Here is a 21018-nt window from a genome sequence, read left to right as displayed (position 1 = left end):
GGGTACAGCTAGTAATTTATAATAAGGAAAATATATTTACAACGATTGACCACGATTTGTACACTGAACAGGGACGGCTAGAGGATGGGACAGGAGGGGGGCCAGAGCCCCGGAGCCCGGGCTCTGAAAAGTGCCCGGCCATGTTAAATGTAAAATCTTTTCTGTACATGTAATCTGCTTGAGTGAAAAGTTTTAGCATGGTTTTCTAATTCACTAAGTAAATTGGAACTGTAAATGGGTTTCATCAGATAAAAAAAGTTTCGAAATATCAAATGTGGGAACATCAAAATTAATTACGATTGAAATAGAATCTGGACAAGAATCTACTCCAGCAGGCCTTGTCAAATTCAATCCATCAAACACAACTTCTTGGTGGAATGGTTCTCGAAATGAGTTTTATTCTGCCCCTTAGCAACCTTTTTACAATCGCACTAGAGCTTAAATTGCAAACTACGTGCAATATATTCGAACTAGCTGTAGTCGGAGTTTATAGAGGTGGTGAATGAGCATCTATGAAAGTATTCGTTCATCAAGATTTTATATTATCTCTTATTGGATTTTGGTATGCCATTCAAAATTAAAAATTGTACAAAAGTTTTCAACAGTTATTTTGGATTACACGTCTGATTATAATTCGGAAAATAGTAGTTTACGCGACGATTGCGTAAAGACAGTGTCAACGAATGGATAACTAAGTTTACCATAAAATTATTAATACCATTAAATCTCATGGATAATAATCATGAAGACACTTAGTTTCTACTATATAAATGTACCTACTATCATAGATAAAAGGAGTCTACTATGAAAAGTATACCGTAAAAATTTAGCGAAACTAGCATTATTAATTGGTGTACAACTAGAGAAACATCACAAAGCAAATAGAAGTTGAAGTACACGTTTTCCAATTACCATTGAAGGGTTTATTGTTACAAGAAGCAGTACTTGGAACTCTTTATCCTATAAACACTAGATGCGTCTTCTGTTGATTATTAGACGAAATTTACTGACGATTTCTTTGTTTATCTCTTTTCAAATACTTTAATTGCATAACGTTTATTAACGTCACATCAATTCATTGGTTTTTGTTAGCATGTTTTGCTCTGACTACAAAACAGTCTTATTTTTTACTTTTGTAGCCTACTTTTGGTTTCCTATATTGTACAGTATCAGACATATACACGCTTTCTATCTCATCATGTCTGGACCCAAAGAAGCAGAATTAGACATTTGGGTGGTAATTATTTGACATAATACAATAATAGGGGCAAGACAATGATTTAAATAAAAATATATGGTTCTTCCTTTAGCTGTGCAAGTGGAAAAAGTGACAGCTCGTATTGAGTTGTAACTAAAAAGTACGTCTGTGCTTTACGCAAAACTCAATGAATTGGTTTACGCCACACTACACTATTTTGACGAACTTCCCATACAATGATTTAGCCCAGAAAACAGCTGTTTGCCGCCAACTTAATCAAATAGGGTTTCATTACGTACTGTAATAAGTTTTTACCAGACACTAACCAGCTGATTATACTGTATTTGACAATGAGGGGTTGTAAACAAAACCATAACCTCTCTTAGAGGTTATGACTAGTGGTTGTTAGTCCTTTAGTCGTTGGTAATATATAAGGATTTGTACAGATTTATTAGTATGGCGCAAAATATCGTACATCACTCGTCCAAAATATGTTTACCGGACTCGTATGGAACACCTATTTTCAGGACTAGTAACGTAATATAATATTACCTTATGGTTGCCAGGTTCTTGAAAATTGACTTCTTGCTCAAAGTTTTCTTGCTCGATGCACAATTCGCCAAAAGTGCACTCAACGTCAGGAGCAAAGTTTATCACATTACTTAGCACAAACACTATTTTACTATTTACAATTATTTACATTCTTGGTCGGACTGTAAATCGGAAAAATGTAAATAACTGTAAATAGTAAGATAGTGTTTGTGTTTAGTAATGTGATACACTTTGCTCCTGAAGATGCTACACTTGTGGCTAGTAGATATAATAGGACAATATGACCCCACTTTCGGCGTTTTAGAGGCACTTTTAGGGCACTTTTTATAGGGGAAAAATGAGAAAAAAATGGAAGAGCTTTTTTTGGCCACTTTTTTTAAAGACCCAGCTCTTGACCTATATACCCCTATATAAATTTTCTACTTTTGTTAATACTAAAAATCACGTCTGGAATATGGCTCATTTTTTGGCCACTTTTTTAAAAGACCTGGATCTCGTCCAATACAAGCCTATATAAATGTTCAAACTCTATTAAAATTTCAAATCCACATCCATTCCCATGTATATTTTCAAAATCATGTGAGGTTTGTGCGTGAACTCGGGCATGCTTATGGCTATGTGTAAACTATGCCTGACTCAAATGAATGACTGTGAGTGTAACCTAATGACCCCAATCAAAACCAATTGTCAACATTCTCTGCCTGTCTGGCACCAGTCTGTCTGGGGCAGGTTTAGACAATTGCCAAATATGTTTGATTGATTGACCTCAATTATTCAATTGTTCAATTTCAGTTTGTTCAATTTCCATTGTTAAGTTCTAAATTAATTTAGACAATTTTGTGGTATATAAGGGGGGCATTCTACGGAATCATCACTAACTCTTCCACCTGGATCTTCTTGTTATGGTAAGTCTTTGACATCTAAGCTAGACTAATGTAATATGTTGTCGTGTGTCGGGTCATGGGATCAATTGGTGATGTAATTGATGCTTGTAGGCTACTCATACTCTGTATTTCTTTTAACTTAGGAGTGTAGCTAATTTCCCGAGTCCATTTTTAAAAACTTAGCCGAATTGAGTCACTAAGGAACTTATAAAAATGTATATAAATCTATTTTTAAACACTTAGAGTATTTTGAACAGTCACTAAGGAACTTAAAATGTATATAAGTCTATTTTAAAAAACTTAGCCAAATTCACTCATGAGGGGGACTTTGAGTCAAAAGTTTGCACAAGTTATTATTTAAAAACTTAGCCAAACTTCATGCACTGGGGAACTTTGAGTCAAAATGTGTACAAGTTATTATTAAAAAACTTAGCCGAATTATACTCACTATATAATTTTGTCAAGTCCCTTTTAACATAGGTAACATAGTCTTCTCTATAACTAACACTCACTCTGTATATATGTAGACTCAGTATTCTGAATTGCTAAAAAGTATTTTTATTTAAGATTTTGGATTTAGTTTTGATTTAGAAAATTACAATTGCCAAATCTTATTGTATTAAATTGTTTTGAATATTAAAATTTAAAATTTTGATTTAAATTATTATTTCCCATTAATTGAAATTGTCTAAAATGTAATTTCCACCATATAGAACATGCTAACTTAGTTTTTTTAGTTACATGTCAACTGTGTGCTGCTTCTCTATCCAAAAAAGTAACTTATTTTGTTATTACTATTTTTAAGTGAGTCAAAAATATATACAAGTTATTTTTTAAAACTTAGCCAAATTCACTCACGGGGGAACTTTGAGTCAAAAGTTTGTACATGTTATTTTTTTAAAACTTAGCCAAATTTACTCACGGGGGGAACTTTGAGTCAAAAGTGTGCACAAGTTATTATTTAAAAACTTAGCCAAACTCACTCACGGGGGGACTTTGAGTCAAAAGTGTGCACAAGTTATTATTTAAAAACTTAGCCAAATTCACTCACGGGGGAACTTTGAGTCAAAAGTTTGTACACGTTATTTTTTTAAAACTTAGCCAAATTATACTATATAATTTTGTCAAGTCCCCTTTAAAATAGGTAACACTCACTCTGTATATATGTAGACTCAGCAATCTGAATTGCTAAAAAGTATTTTTTATTTAAGATTTTGGATTTAGTTTTGATTTAGAAAATTACAATTGCCAAATCTTATTGTATGAAATTGTTTTGAATATTAAAATATAAAATTCTAATTCAAATTATTATTTCTCATTAATTGAAATTGTCAAAATGTAATTTCTACTATATAGAAGATGCCAACCTATTTTTTAATTACATATATAAAAATGAAGACTACATGTCAACATTGTTTTGCATCGCTCTCCAAAAAAAGCAACCTGATTCGCCACTACAAGGTAATACATAAAATGAAGGTGAAACTGTGCAAAGTTTGTGATATAATCTGTGATAATAACATGGCTCTAAAATCTCATATATTACAAACTCATAAGACTTGTAATTTCTGTAAAAGAAATGTTGTTGGTCATTTTAAAAGACACATCAATTCTTGTAACAAATGTCCATATACAATGATTAAATTTGTTGGTGAATCAATTAAAACTGAACTTAAAAGTACTCTTCAGTCTTGTCCTCTACCGATAAAATGGACTTTAGTAAGGAGAATCAAATTTATAAAATATACAATAGATCAAAATGGAAAATTAGTTAATGAGAAAGAATGTATTGCAGATTTTAGAAGCCTTACTACCTTAACCATTGAGAAGAGAGATTTAAAGCCTCAAATTGAAAATGCTCTTTTAAAGATTGATGCTTCCATACACAAATATCAAGCCGAAGGCAGTGGATGGATTTATGACCATACTAAATATTGGCAGTTGCACGTTTACAAGTATAAGCCCCTAACTCCAAAGTCATATATCCCCACACCAAAAAGTATTAAATTGACAAAAGCAGTTTTAAATATAAAGAATGCTGATAATAAATGCTTCCTTTGGTCAATTTTAGCAGCTTTACATCCAAGGAATGCTAAACATGCTGAAAGGGTATCGAAATATGCACCCTATGAAAATCAGTTAAATATGACAAACATAAAGTATCCTGTTAAAATATCTGATATAGATAAATTTGAAAGACAAAATAATATAAGTGTTAATGTATTTGGAGTTGAAGACCAAAAATTTATATATCCATTAAGAAGAACCAAACTGAATAGTAATGCTCACATAGATCTATTATTATTACTACAAGGTCGTAAATCACATTACTGTTTAATTCGTGATTTTGATAGGTTAATGCTACGGTCTACGAAACAAGACCACAAGAAGTATTTTTGCAAGTTTTGTTTACAACATTTTTACACCAAAGATAAATTAGAATGTCATATAACATATTGTAAGAACTTTGATGCACAAAGAGTGGAAATGTCTAAACAAGATACATTACAATTTAAAAATTATAAATATCAACTTAAAGCCCCATTTGTGATTTATGCTGATTTTGAGTGCTTTATAAACTCCAATATACATATTCCATCGGGATTTGCATTTGTCGTAGTAAAAGATTCTAAGATTATTTCTGAAGAGTTATATAGTGGTGCAAATGTTATGGATGTGTTTTTTGAAAGATTATTTGAGACTTATGATTTTATTAAAAGTCAAATGGCGATATATATTCCCCTTGTAATGACTCCTGAGCAAGAGGCATCTTTCCAAAACTCAACACATTGTCATATTTGTGAAAAGCCTCTATATTTTGATAGGGTACGAGAACATTGTCATTCAAATGGCCAATACCGTGGAGCTGCCCACAATGATTGTAATTTAAACTATAAAGTAACAAAGAAAATACCAGTATTCTTCCATAACTTGAAAAATTACGATGGACATTTAATAATGCAACACTTGGGAAAATATAATCGTAAATTAAATTGCATAGCCAAAGATATGGAAAAGTACATTTCATTCTCTGTTGATGATTTAGTATTTTTAGATTCCTATAACTTTCTGTCCCTTCCATTATACAAATTAGCTTCCAATTTAAATACATTTAGATTTATAGACAATCCACTACTACAACGCAAAGGCGTATTTCCCTATGAATATATGACAGGACCAGATAAGTTTGCAGAGTCTCTACCTCCAATTGAAAAATTTTACAGTACTTTAACTAAAGAACATATCTCTCCCATCGAATATGAACATGCAAAACATATCTGGACCCATTTTAATATACATAATTTACAAGAATATCATGATTTATATCTTAAAACAGATGTATTGCTACTGGCTGATGTGTTTGAGACATTTAGAGACCTGTGTTTAAAGGATTACAAACTTGACCCCGTACACATGTATTCACTTCCAGGACTAACATGGGAAGCCTGTCTTAGAATGACTGGCATAAAATTACAATTATTTCAAGATATTGACATGCATTTGTTCATAGAAAGTGCAATCAGAGGAGGAGTCAGTATGATTTCCACACGTTACGCTAAAGCCAATAATAGATATATGGGTGAACATTATGACCCCAAACAAGAGAGTGTGTATTTAGTATATTTAGATTGTAACTCGCTATACTCCACAGCTATGTGTGAGACACTACCCGTGGATGGATTTCGTTGGACGAATGAGATAGACTACAAAATATACAAAAACAATCAAAATGATGAGTTTGGATACATTTTAGAAGTTGATTTAAAATATGATAAAAGCTTACATGATTTACATAATGACTATCCATTAGCACCTGAGAAAATGAATGGCAAATTAATACCTAATTTAAATGACAAAACTAAATATATTTTACATTATAAAGCATTACAAAAATATTAAGAATTGGGTTTGATTGTTACAAAATACCATAGAATTTTAAAATTTAGACAGTCTAAATGGCTTGCGCCCTATATTAATTTTAATATTGAAAAACGCAAATGTGCTAAAAATGATTTTGAAAAAGACTTTTACAAATTGTTAAATAATAGTCTCTTTGGTCGAACAATTATGAACCAACGCAAGTTTCGTGATATATATCTCAAGGATGAGTCACTATTAACTAAATATGTCACTAATCCAAGGTTCGACTGTAGCAAAAAGTTCGATAACAATTTACATGCTATACATTTAAATAAATTAGTTGTAAAGTTTAATAAGCCGATATATTTAGGAATGACCATTTTAGATATCAGTAAAGTAATAATGTATGATTTCCACTATAATTATATGTCAAAATTTAAGAACAAAAGATTTCTTATGACAGATACAGATTCTTTAATGTATTCTATAGTTACAGAGGACTTTTACAAGGAAATAGAATGTGACTTGCACTTTTTTGATACCTCTGGATATAGTAAAGACCATTTCTTATACTCTGATAAAAATAAAAAAGTCACTGGCAAGTTTAAAGACGAATTAGATGGTCATATTATGTATGAATATTGTGGTTTAAGACCAAAGTTATATTCTTATATTCCTCTAAAATGGTTATATGAAGAAGACAAGCAAGCTTTAGAGGTCAAAAAAGCTAAAGGAGCTGATGGTGCTACAGTTACACATCTCCTCAGACATCAACATTATTTAAACTGTCTTGCAACTGGGCAAGATTATTATGAGAATGTGACAAGAATTAAATCTACAAATCATCATCTTCAAACCTTAACTATGAATAAGAAAGTACTATCGTTTGACGATGACAAGAGGTTTATTCTGGAAGATGGCATCAATACTCTTGCGCTTGGTCATTATAAAATTGATCAAACATAAATCTATATTTGCCATTATTCTTTGACCTTTCTTTGTCTATTACAAAAAAGCCATATTTAGTTTTATCCCAACATTGATGACAGAGATTTCTAAATTGGTTAAATGAAAAGTCATTACCAACATGATTGTTATATACATGTTTTAAATTTAAATCATCTTGTTTAAATAATATTAGGAAATTTACATTATCACGTAAATGTTTATGTACTTTGCTGTAAGATTGACACAAGTAAAAACAGTTAATATTTTTATGTCGACCCATTGAAAAAAACTGTGTAATATTTTGACTATTTATGTCATCAAATACAACAACTGACTGTGATTTTACATCATTTGGTGTGATTTCACAGTCAGTAAACGTGTGTAATTTCACTTCATCACACAAACTAAATATTTCAATTATTTTTTTATATTTTTCTTGTTCTAAAGATTTAGATATTAAATATAAGTTTGTAAATTTTAATCCTTCCTTTTTCACAATTAAATTGTAAATTACAACCGTCTTCCCACTTCCACTTGGACCACAAATAACACATCGAATATTGGTAGGAAATAGACCCAACTTCTTTGGTATATTTTCCTTAGTATGTACTATTTTAAATTTATGTTTTTGTTGAATAAAAGACATTTTTTATATAATAAAAATGGTGAAAAATAATAAGAAAACATGTAAAAAGGGCAAAGGTTTATTCTTAAAGCCTTACAGGGGTCGAGGGTTATTGAATACTCTTATAAATAATCTTCCATTTCCACTTCACATACCATCATATCGGTACTGTGGACCTGGAACGAATATACGTCAAAATTTAGCCAAAAATGTACCTCCAAAAAATAAGCTAGACTCTTATTGTAAAGAGCATGACATATTCTACATGAATAATCCCGATACCGCTGCTCGGAACAAAGCAGACATGAGATTAGCAGACTTAGCTTGGACTAGAGTAACGGCAAATGATGCAAATCTTGCTGAAAGAGCTGCAGCTTATGCGGTGACAAATTTGATGAAGGCAAAAGCAAAAATGGGAATGGGATTAAAATTTAATAAAAAAGATGGACAACTACCAGCTGTTAGAGGCCGCAAAAGACGTGCCTCACTTCCGGGGGGTGTACCTAAAAAACGAGCTAAAAAATCTAACACCAAAAGTAAAAGAGTGCGGAATAGTTAATTTAGACAGTTCATCTGGCACACATTGGACAGCATATCGTAAAAATAAAGATATTGTAATTTATTTTGACCCATTTGGAATCCAACCTCCAAAAGAAGTAATTAAATATTTTGAGGGACATAAAATATTCTATACAACCGATCAAATACAAGATTTAAATAGTTCTATTTGTGGAATTTTATGTTTATCATTCATAAAAAATTTTTGTTTATAAAAATGGATTCATTTACTATAACATTTTCGGGTACAGAGCCAGAGCTAAAGTCAGTGTTCTTTCCTCCCATAGAATTAAATGATGATTATGTAATTGGATTAGTAGATTTTCAAAGTTATAATTCTATATTTAATGTAAAAAAACCACTTAATACTTTAACATATTACAAAGTAGAGAAAAAAACATTACCAAAGGGAGAGATCTTAGTTGATGATTTAAACCAGTTATTAGATGGTAAACTTAAAGTTATAATACATAAGAATGGAGAAGCATTAATTAATACTAAAGTCAAACTTTTATTCAAAGGGCTTATTCCAAAATTAAATCAACTTAAAGGCAACAAATTAACCATTGAAGAAGGTGATGATGTTTTCTATTATGACCACAAAGCTCCAGTTACAATAGAAATTTCTGAAGGAACATATGAGGTGGTTGAGCTTGCAAAGGAAATTCAAAAGCAAATCCCAGACTTTTTCCTTACAGCTAATAATAAAACTATGAAAGCGACATTACTTTCTAGCCACGTGTTTGATTTTACAAAACCATGTTTAGGGTCTGTTTTATTGGGATTTAAAGGTGTTTCTACTCCTGGTGTTCAGTTTGAATCTACAAATAAAATAAACATTAATAATGTAAATGTGATTAGAGTAAAATGTAATATTGCAAACGGGTCCTATTTAAACGGAAACAAATCACACACCATACATAGCTTTTATCCAGAAGCTCCTCCTGGCTACAAAATTATTGAAGTTCCAAGAAATATTATATATTTTCCTGTAAATAAGAGAAGTTTAGATGTTGTCAGTATTACATTTGCCGATCAGCATGACAAGGCAATTGACTTTAATGGAGAAGAAACTACAATTACTTGTCATATAAAAAAGATATGAGAATTTATAAGAATTTATCTATAAGTGTACAAAATGCTAGGTTCCTACGATCAATAGGACTAAAGTTAAAATTTTCTATTAATAAAAATGGAAGATTTTCTAGACGTTACAGGGAAATCCCAATTCGACGATAGTGTGGTTAAAATTACAAATCACTCCTATGTTCCCCACAACACTTTGGCAATAAATAATTCCGATGAAATTCGAATATGTATTAATAATCAAGATTTGCTAACTCTCCCGTGTAGGAGTTATCTGTATATTAAGGGAGAAATTGAAAATCATGATAAAGGTCATTTTATAAATAATGCATTTGCATTCTTATTTGATGAAATTAGATACGAAGTCGCAGGTAAAGAAATAGACATTGTAAGAAACCCAGGAATTTCTAGTCTTATGAAAATATTGAGCTCTTACAATAAAACTACTAAATTGTCAAATGTGGCATTTGATTCTGACACTAATTTAAAAGAGTTCCATAAAAGTGGCAAGTTTAGTACTTGTTTGCCATTAGAACTGTTAATGGGTGTATTTGAGGATTTTAATAAGGTATTAGTAAATGTCAAACAAGAATTGGTGTTGAAAAGATCCAAAAATGATTTGAATTGTATATTAACAACCACTAGTGCTCCTGCCAGTGGCACTGCTGATACGATTCCCAAAATTACACTTAACTCAATTCAATGGGTGATGCCACATGTAATACCATCAGATGGGGAGAAGTTACAATTACAAAAGATGTTACTGCAAAAAAAAAATTTGCAAATTGCATTTAGAAGCTTAGAGTTGCATGAACTTCCATCATATCCCAATACTACAAGACATACATGGTCAGTAAAGACATCTTCAAGTTTGGAGAAGCCTAGGTATATTATATTTGGTTTCCAAACAGCTAGGGATAATAGTGCACGAAAAAGAACTGATGAATTTGATCACTGTAAGTTAAAAAATCTCAAAGTATTTCTAAACTCTGAATATTATCCTTATAGTGATTTAAATCTCGACTTTGAAAATGGAGATGTCTCTAAAGCTTATGAGATGTTTATGAGGTTTAGAGAGACTTACTATAATACTATCCCAGATCCTATGATTAGTAGGGCTGAGTTTATGAAGAAATATCCACTAATTGTAATAGACTGTTCTAGACAGAACGAAACAGTGAAGGAAGGAATTGTTGATATTAAATTAGAGATTGAAACTGCAGAAAATGTGCCAGCAAATACATCTGCATATTGTTTGATAATACATGATAAAGTGTTTGAGTACAATCCTTTGTCAAATGAGATAAATAAAATGTAAATAAAAGATGAAAAACATTCAACAAGAATTGGTTGACTCTGCAAATCAAATACGAGAGAAATATAGAGCTTTAAAACGTGGCAAGTTTCTAGAGGCTGAAGAGAGGTTCCAAACATTCCAACCTTTAATAGAGCCATTACAAGAATTAAAGAAAATCACATCTATTGGCAAAACAGAGAGTCCTCGAATGGAGATACTCCCAATGACTCCATCTAGAATATCAATGATACCAAGATTACAACCATTACAACCATTACAGCAATCCACTCCACAGAAATTAGATTTTGGTCTTTTAGCATCAGACTATTTAGGAAATTACCTCAGTAAAAGTAGTATGACAGACACTACATATGGTATTAGACGAGAAGCAAATAAATTTTTTATTGGAAATAAGGAAGTTGATATTGCCAATGATGATGTTACAGTTGCAAATAAAACCTACAAGGGGACAAAAGGTTTGTGGCAATTGTTAACTTTAAAAGAACCTGAGGATTATACTCCGGCTGATTTGCAAAATTATAAAGACATTTTGGAAGCTACAAATGGACATTTAAAGAGTTACAAAGATGGTGCACCAATTTCAAGTAATAGACATACTAAATATCTTAATATAATTAAACCTCTTTTTAAATCTGTTGGTGAAGGTTTGAGACAAGTGACTGGTAAGAAAATAGACTATATTTATTGGGATGATCCTAATGAGCTTGTAAATAGGTTAAGACTTCTTTGGCTAAGTCGCCAAGCCGGTAACTCAGGAGTGGATAATGAAATAGATTCCATTATTGAGGAATTGAGAGAAAGTGGAATTATTTATTAAATAAAAATATGTTTATAGATAAATTTTATCGTTTATATAATCCATATAATAAGCCTGCAGAACCCAGGGCTAGTAGTGAACCTACTTTAAATTTACAAGACGATAGTTGGAATGGTTTAAACCGTAAACTTGGTAATGTTAAAGATGGGGAGTTTGTAGATGATGTATCAACTTTGGGACAGACATTAACTAGAAAAGGTGATGTCTTCTTACAAGGTAAAACTAAATATGAGTTTTTAGAATCCAAGAATAAACATTGGAATGCTAAAAAACGGAAAATTACTAATGTGGAAAAGGGTGAAAGTTTAGATGATGTGCCCACTTTACAACAGACTTTAATACGAACAGCTGGTGGTACATTTGTACAAGACAATAATAATTATGAATTTTTAGAATCAGAGAATGGTATTTGGAATGCTAAGAAACGGAAAATTACTAATGTGGAAAAGGGTAAAAGTTTAGATGATGTGCCCACTTTACAACAGACTTTAATACGAAAAGAAGATGGTAAATTTGTACAAGACAATAATAATTATGAATTTTTAGAATCAGAGAATGGTGTTTGGAATGCGAAGAAACAGAAAATTAGTAATTTGATGGAAGGTACAGATAGTAAAGATGCTGTGAATGTTTCACAAGTTCCAAAAATGGAAGCAGGCTATTGGAGTTTTAATAGTAAAAGGTTAGTACGTGTTAAACCTGCCATTGATGACACTGACTGTGTTATAAAAGAACAGACTATAACTTTTGATAAAAAAGAAAAATGTTGGGATGCCAAAAAACAATTCATAAGAAATCTACCAGAGGGGGAACATTTGGATGATATTTGTCTAATGTCACAATCTATGCATTATGATGGATCAAAATTTGTATATGGAGAAAAAAAATTTAATTTGATGGAATATAATCCTGATTTATTAGTTGCTGACCCCACATCTTTGAGTGGATTTAAGTATATAGATAATAGACCATATATACCAGAAAACTATATATTTAAAAGAATGGAAGATAATCTATTGATTGGGGCTAATGGTGATGTATTTAGAGTTACAGGAAAGGATGATGTTATAAAAAATGAATGAAATTGCATACGAACTTCATAAACCTGCAAGAAAGAATTTCATTAGAAGGTCTTTCAAAGTATTAGGTATAAATGAAACCATACAAATAGATTTAATTGATATGCAAAACTATGCTAGAGAAAATTCTGGCAATAAATATATTTTAACTTTAATAGATACATTTTCTAAAAAAGCTTATGCTGCTCCACTAAAGAATAAGACAGGGTTAGTGGTTACAGAAGCCATTAAAACCATTCTACCAAAGGGGGTTAAAAACATTCAATCTGACAATGGAAAAGAATTTTTTAATCAATATTTTAGCAAACTAATGAAAAAATTAAATATTAATCACTATCACACATTTTCTACAACTAAGGCTGCAATTGTGGAGAGGTTTCAGAGAACTTTAAAGAATTGGTTATATAGGGAATTTAGTGCTCAGGGGAGTTATAAATGGTTGGATTTACTTCCAAAGTTAATTCGAAAATATAATAATAAAGTGCATAGATCTATAGGAATGAAGCCTAACCAAGTAAATGTTAAGAATAGTAAATATGTACATGAGAGGTTGACTTCTAAAGTAGAGCAAGTTAAAAAGCCAAGATATAAGGTAGGTGATAGCGTAAGGATTTCCAAGTATAAACATGTTTTTAGTAAAGGTTATACTCCAAATTGGACAGGGGAACTATTTACAATAGCAGAAGTTAAGAATACAAAGCCTGTGACTTATATCTTGAAAGATGAAAATGGCAATATAATCAGGGGAGGCTTCTATACAGAGGAGTTGTTAAAGACCAAGTATAAGGACATGTATTTGGTAGAGAAGATAATTAGGAAAAAAGGTGATTCGTTGTATGTCAAATGGCTTGGGTTCCCAAGTAGCCAGAACTCATGGATTTCCACTAAGGATGTCCAAGGGAGCACGTCATAAGCCGGGAGCATGCCCGAGTTCACGCACAAACCTCACATGATTTTGAAAATATACATGGGAATGGATGTGGATTTGAAATTTTAATAGAGTTTGAACATTTATATAGGCTTGTATTGGACGAGATCCAGGTCTTTTAAAAAAGTGGCCAAAAAATGAGCCATATTCCAGACGTGATTTTTAGTATTAACAAAAGTAGAAAATTTATATAGGGGTATATAGGTCAAGAGCTGGGTCTTTAAAAAAAGTGGCCAAAAAAAGCTCTTCCATTTTTTTCTCATTTTTCCCCTATAAAAAGTGCCCTAAAAGTGCCTCTAAAACGCCGAAAGTGGGGTCATATTGTCCTATTATATCTACTGTGGCTAATTGTTGCATCGTCAAGAAGTTAACAATTTTCAAGAACCTGGCCACCATAAGATAAACCAATTATCATTCGTTCTTGAAACTGGGATTAATTTACAAATTAAAAAAAAACTCAATATTTTTGAAAACTCTAAATTAAAAAATCTATCCCTAGGCCTTGTGGATCTGGAGATATACTTGTTTAAGGATACGGTGTGTATAGTATGTAGCATCGGCTAGAATATTATTTTTATGATCACGATCCTTAATTGTTGTTGGTGTTATTAGTGTGCAAAAATGGTGCATTCGATAGAAACGTCTGAGCATAAGTCAAAGACGAGAATGGAAAAGTGGAAGAATGAATCATCTATTTTTCGTATTGTTACAAGTCAGGAGCCCCGCGCAACAATAGCCAGGCGCCGTCTCTAAAGGGTTGTTTGTTTACACGGTTCTCCGAACGCGCCAGTGATAGACAATAGACCCATGTCAACGGACTACGTCAATAGGGGGTTTGACATCTCCAGAAGCTTCCACGGCGATCTGTAAACACCTTTGTCTAGCCTACGAGTAGTCTCTAGAATGTTCTACGGAAAGCTTATATAAGGGACCGTCTTCCGGCACACGGCAGTTGAGTTGAGTAGAGCCTTCCGAGAATCGTCGCAGCAAGCGCCCGTCGGTGTTAGTGACCAGTGCTAGTGCTAGTGGCAGTGACAGTGTAGTGACGGTGTAGAGACAGTGTAGTGACACTAGTGACAGTGTAGTGACAGTGTTGTAACAGAAGTGATAAATCCTGTAGAGGCTAGCTGTAAGTAGAAACATTGTAAATTAGAATAGGCTTTAGCTAGGTTTAGATAGGGTTAGTTAGGTGTTAGGTAATTGTAAATATTTGTTAATATAGAATAATTAGTGTAAATAAATAGTTATTATAAAATCGCCAAGTTTTATTTGTAAAGAACCTGCTAAGCCCGCAACAATTGGTGTCAGAAAGCGGCATTATTTTGGCGATTTTAATTGTAAAATATTGAGTTTAATTTTAGTTGTATTAGATAATAATATTAAGATTCAGAGTCTTTGTTACATATTAGTAATTTGTGTCGTAAATTTGTTTACAAAGGATAAAATCATTTATTGTAATTGTTTTGCATAAAAATGGCTTTCAAAGGTGTGAAACTTGATGAATTAAAAGTAGCTGATCTTAGGAGAGAATTAGAAGAACGAGATCTAGATACTAGTGGAACTAAATCAGCCCTTCAGGCACGCCTTAAACAAGCTTTAATTGATGCAGGTGAAGACCTAGATAACGTTTTATTTGAAACATCTGATTTCAATAAAATGCTTAAAAACTTAGAGTCAAAAATGTCTGAAAATACTAAAACACTAGAATCAAAAATGTCAGAAAATAGCAAAACATTAGAATCAAAAATGTCAGAAAATAACAAAAACTTAGAAGCTAGCATTGAGTCAAAGATGTCAGAAAATAACAAAAATTTAGAAACTAGCATTGAGACAAAAATGTCAAATGTAGAATCAAAAATGCTGAACAAATTAGGTGAATATTCTAGCAAAGTTGATAGTTTAGAAAGTAGGATAAATGAAATCGATGAGAAAGTTAACTGTATAGAAAAGAGTCTAGAAGATAGGTTAGTTGATAAGCTTAGGCAGGAGATGGCTGCATCGGGGAGCTTCACACCTTCGTCATTGTCTAGCACTGACGAACTTCGGCAGGACAACACCCCAGAAACGATCTCCAAGCCAGCGTCCACCATTGCTGCCGCTGTCCCTCAGAACATCGTTCCTCATTTCGATGGTAAAACTCCCTGGGAGGACTACATGCTTCTCTTCGAGACAGCGGCTATGGTCCATGGGTGGACCGAGGAAACAAAGGCTTCGACGCTGTGTCTTGCACTACGGGGCGATGCATTAGCTGTTCTGCATGCTATGCCAATGGCGGAGCGGAAGAATTTCGCTGAACTAGTAAGAAGATTGGACATGCGCTTCGGGCATCGACACATGGACCAGCTTTACCGATCTCAACTGCGGAACCGGATCCAGAAACCCAGCGAGTCACTTCAGGAGTTTGAAGCCGACATTGCTCGCCTGGTGAGAAACGCCTATCCATCGGTCACGGATGATGTCTACGAGAGTTTGGCGGTGGATAAATTCCTAGACGGTCTACGTGAACCTGAGACTCAACAGGCAGTGAAGCTCGCCAGACCTAAGACCCTGAGTGACGCACTGACACAGGCACTGGAGTTCGAGGCTGTACGGCAGTCGGTGAGAGGTCAGGCCCGAGTCCGTGTGGCAGACGCAGAACCTACATCTCCACTCGACATCGAGGAGCTGGTGAAACGAGTTCTGGAGGCGCTTAAAACACGTCGCCGGCAGATACGCTGTTGGAGCTGTGGACAGATGGGACATCCCCGGAGTAAATGTTCTTCGACCACATCAGAACCGAAGCAGGAAAACTAAGGAGGGTTGATGGAAAGGGGCAACCGTCAGCCCGCAATTTGACAGCCCCGAGGAATAGTGTAAAAGTTGCTTCACTGGGAAGTCAGTCAAGCAGTTTCTACATCGACGGAAAGGTGAACGGTCGTCTCCAAAGCTGTCTTCTGGATACCGGGGCGACTATGACAATTCTGAATCCGAACACTGTGTCAACTGAAGATATTTCACCAACATCATGGTCTTTGCGTACAGCTACAGGTCAGCTGGCTCAGGTCTACGGGCAGACGGTTGCTACCTTCCACATCGGCGGCTGCGTATTTAAACATTGCGCACTAGTTACCGACATAGACGAGGACGTGATTTTGGGAACTGATATAATGGTGAAGTACGGACTGAAGTTGGACATGTCAAGAGGACTAGTGACTCTCGGAGACGAAGATGTCATACTTCGGCGTGGGAAGGATATCGCTGCACGCGTACTTCTACTGGAAGACACAACGCTACCAGCACGCAGCCAAGTCATCGTCCGAACTACTGTCGAAGGAGATTGGACTAGTGGGCAAAGTGTTCTTCTGGAGCCAGGAAATGACAGTGAATCCCAGCTTGGACGTGGTGTCTTTGTCGCAAGATCCTTATTTAACTTAGGACACGAAAATCCGGTGCTACTGATGAACTTGAATGGTTTCCCTGTGGCGATAAAAAGAGGAGTGAAGATCGGAACGTGCGTGGCTGTTAACTCAGTGGTACGTCAACTAAAATCATGTCCACCATCCCCAAATGGATTGCCGAAGGAGCTGGAAAATTTCGTGGAGAGCACCTGTCAGGATCTGACGCGTCAACAAAGTGCGAAAATAAGGGACTTCATTACCAGATGGCAAGATGTCTTCGAATACGGAAGCGGACCTAGAGGAAGAACAAACATAGTACAGCACAAGATAGACACCGGAGATGCAAAACCCATACGTCAGGCTCCTAGACGACTCCCGCTAGCAAAACGTGACGAAGCTGAGAAAATCATAAAAGAGATGGAAGCGGATGGTGTCATCGAACCTTCTAGCAGCCCTTGGGTGTCACCTGTGGTACTGGTGAAGAAGAAGGACGGCTCAACAAGATTTTGCGTAGACTATCGCCTTCTCAACAATGTCACCAAGAAAGACAGTTACCCTCTCCCCAGGATTGATGACACACTCGACACTCTGGGAGGATGTCAAATATTCTCTACTTTAGATCTCAGAAGTGGCTACTGGCAGGTCGGGCTCGCTCCTGAGGACAAGGAGAAGACAGCGTTCTCTATTGGGACAGGACTTTGGCAATTCACTGTGCTGCCTTTTGGACTTTGTAACGCCCCTGCTACTTTTGAAAGGCTTATGGAGAACGTCCTCAGGGGATTGTCATGGGAGACATGCTTGGTTTACTTGGATGATATTATCGTCCTAGGCAAATCCTTCGAAGACCACCTGAAGAACCTGGAGAATGTCTTCATGCGACTGCGGATGGCTAATCTGAAGTTGAACCCAAAGAAGTGCAACTTATTCCGCAAACAGGTCAATTACCTCGGCCATGTCGTATCAGACAAGGGAGTGTCTGTGGATCCGGAGAAGATCAGAGCTATCACCGATTGGCCAATACCACAGGATAAACACCAAGTTAGAAGCTTCCTTGGGCTGTGCGCTTACTACAGGAAATTTGTTAAGGGATTCGCTAATATTGCCAAACCGCTAACCAAGTTGACCGAAGACAAGAGGACCTTTGTTTGGGATAACGACTGCGAGAAAGCTTTCGAAGAGCTGAAGACTAAATTATGCAGCGCACCCATATTGAGCTACCCACAATCAGACGGAAAGTTCATACTAGACACGGACGCCAGCAATACAGCCATTGGAGGAGTCCTTTCCCAGCTTCAAGATGGAGAAGAACATGTGATCGGATACTTCAGTAAGGTCCTGTCAGCGCCTGAGCGTAATTACTGTGTCACCAGGAGGGAGCTTCTCGCAGTGGTTAAGTCTATAGAACACTTTCATAAGTACCTGTATGGAAGAAGGTTTCTCCTGAGAACCGACCATGCCGCACTGATGTGGTTGCTAAGATTCAAGTCTCCTGAAGGACAGGTTGCGAGATGGTTAGAAAGATTACAGGAGTACGACTTTGAATCAATCCATCGTGCAGGGCCAAGCCACAGGAATGCAGATGCACTATCTAGAAGACCATGCGGGGACAGCTGCGCGCACTGCACACGCAAGGAAGACAAAAGTGCATCAGTTCATCGCGTGACCGCCGTTGACGAGGAATGGGACAGTAAGAAACTGTCAGAGGACCAGAAGGAAGACCCAGACCTAAGACACGTCATGCAGTGGAAGATGGACAATAAAGGAAGACCGTCGTGGCAGGATATTGCTCCATTGTCTAAGAACGTCAAGACCTACTGGGCGCAGTGGAACTCGATTTTAATGGAAGAAGGAGTTTTGAAGCGAGTCGTCGAATCGGAGGAAGGGGAGCACCGAAAACTCCAACTAATAATTCCAAGGAAGAGGGTTCCTGAAGTGCTAAGGGAAGTGCACGATGGAATTTCTGGAGGCCATCTAGGGGTACATCGTACACTGATGAAAGTAAGGGAGCGCTTCTACTGGGCTAATCAGAAAAACGACGTCATAGACTGGTGCAGAAGGTGTGCGACATGCGCAGCATCAAATGGCCCTGTCAACAAACGAAAAGCCCCAATGAGGAAATACAACGTGGGTGCCCCGTTTGAGCGCATCGCCATTGACGTAGCAGGGCCGTTCCCCATGTCTGATTCTGGAAATAGATTCATTTTGGTTGCAATGGATTACTTCAGCAAATGGGTAGAGGCCTATGCATTGCCTAACCAGGAAGCGGTAACAGTTGCAGATATATTAATCAAGGAAATGGTGAGCAGATTTGGCGTCCCGCTCGAACTTCATTCTGACCAAGGTAGAAATTTTGAGTCAGCAGTATTCTCCAGAATGTGTGAAGTTCTTGGTATCCGGAAGACTCGAACAACACCTCTGCACCCACAGTCAGATGGCATGGTAGAACGCATGAACAGGACGATGGGAAGATATCTGTCAAAAGTTGTCTCCGAACATCAGCGGGACTGGGACCAATACCTGCACCTGTTTCTACTTGCGTATAGGAGTTCTGTCAACGAAACCACCGGCCAGACTCCAGCCAACGTAGTTTTTGGCCGGGAGCTCCGTCTTCCATGCGACCTGCAGTATGGCTTGAAGCCAGACGAATGTGTGGTTGGCGAGGACTACGTATCTGATATACGGAAGAGGATGGACGAGATACATGAGAAAGTCCGTCGCAACATATCTGGAGCAAGCGACAGGATGAAGGAGAGGTACGACGTGAAGGCCGAGAAAGGAGGGTTCACACCTGGAGACCTCGTTTGGCTACACAATCCTCGAAGGCGTCGTGGATATTCACCAAAACTCCAGAACTCGTGGGAAGGACCTTATGAAGTTATTTCCCGTCTAAATGACGTCATCTACCGGATTAAGAAGCAACCAAATGGCAAACCCAAAATAGTCCATTTCAACAGGCTTGCACCCTACAAAGGAGATCACGGCCAACAAGATGAACAACAAGTTCGCAACATCTCAACCGAACCAAGAGACGTCGTGCCCGAAGAACGTGGAAAGGCGGAATTGAAACTGTTATATAAGGACCTCTTCACCTTGCCAGTGGATTATGCCTTGGCCCACTGCGTAGCAGAAGACCTGAGAGCGTCGCGAGGTTTAGCCACAGTCTTCAGGAAAAAGTTTGGAGGGACTGAAGATCTTGAGCGTCAGAGACCCGCCATTGGCACCACCCTTCACCTGAAGCGCAATGGACAGAATTTGTTCTACCTCGTTACGAAGGAAGCGTCAAGCCAGAAGCCCTCCTACGAATCGTTGAAGAAAAGCCTGAAAGACCTGCGAGACAAACTTCTTCGGATTGGAATCAAAAAGCTTGCTATTCCAAGGCTGGGATGTGGTTATGACGGTCTGGAATGGAGCATTGTGAGAAAAATGGTACAGGAACTTTTTAAGGACACTGGCATCGAAATTGTGGTCTGCGTATACAACCCATGGGGAGCCTCCGTTGGACCAGAAGATCGCAAGCTTCATGGGAAATCTGTTCTGGGACAGAACAGTCTTAAGGAGGGGGTAGTGTTACAAGTCAGGAGCCCCGCGCAACAATAGCCAGGCGCCGTCTCTAAAGGGTTGTTTGTTTACACGGTTCTCCGAACGCGCCAGTGATAGACAATAGACCCATGTCAACGGACTACGTCAATAGGGGGTTTGACATCTCCAGAAGCTTCCACGGCGATCTGTAAACACCTTTGTCTAGCCTACGAGTAGTCTCTAGAATGTTCTACGGAAAGCTTATATA

This window comes from Macrosteles quadrilineatus, unplaced genomic scaffold, assembly GCF_028750875.1.
Source record: "Macrosteles quadrilineatus isolate MER2022 unplaced genomic scaffold, UCM_ALF_1.0 Scaffold_5__1_contigs__length_97177068, whole genome shotgun sequence".
Classification (NCBI taxonomy): Eukaryota; Metazoa; Arthropoda; class Insecta; order Hemiptera; family Cicadellidae; genus Macrosteles; species Macrosteles quadrilineatus.
The sequence above is the reverse complement of the archived record's forward strand: the minus strand, read 5'-3'. Positions refer to the sequence as shown.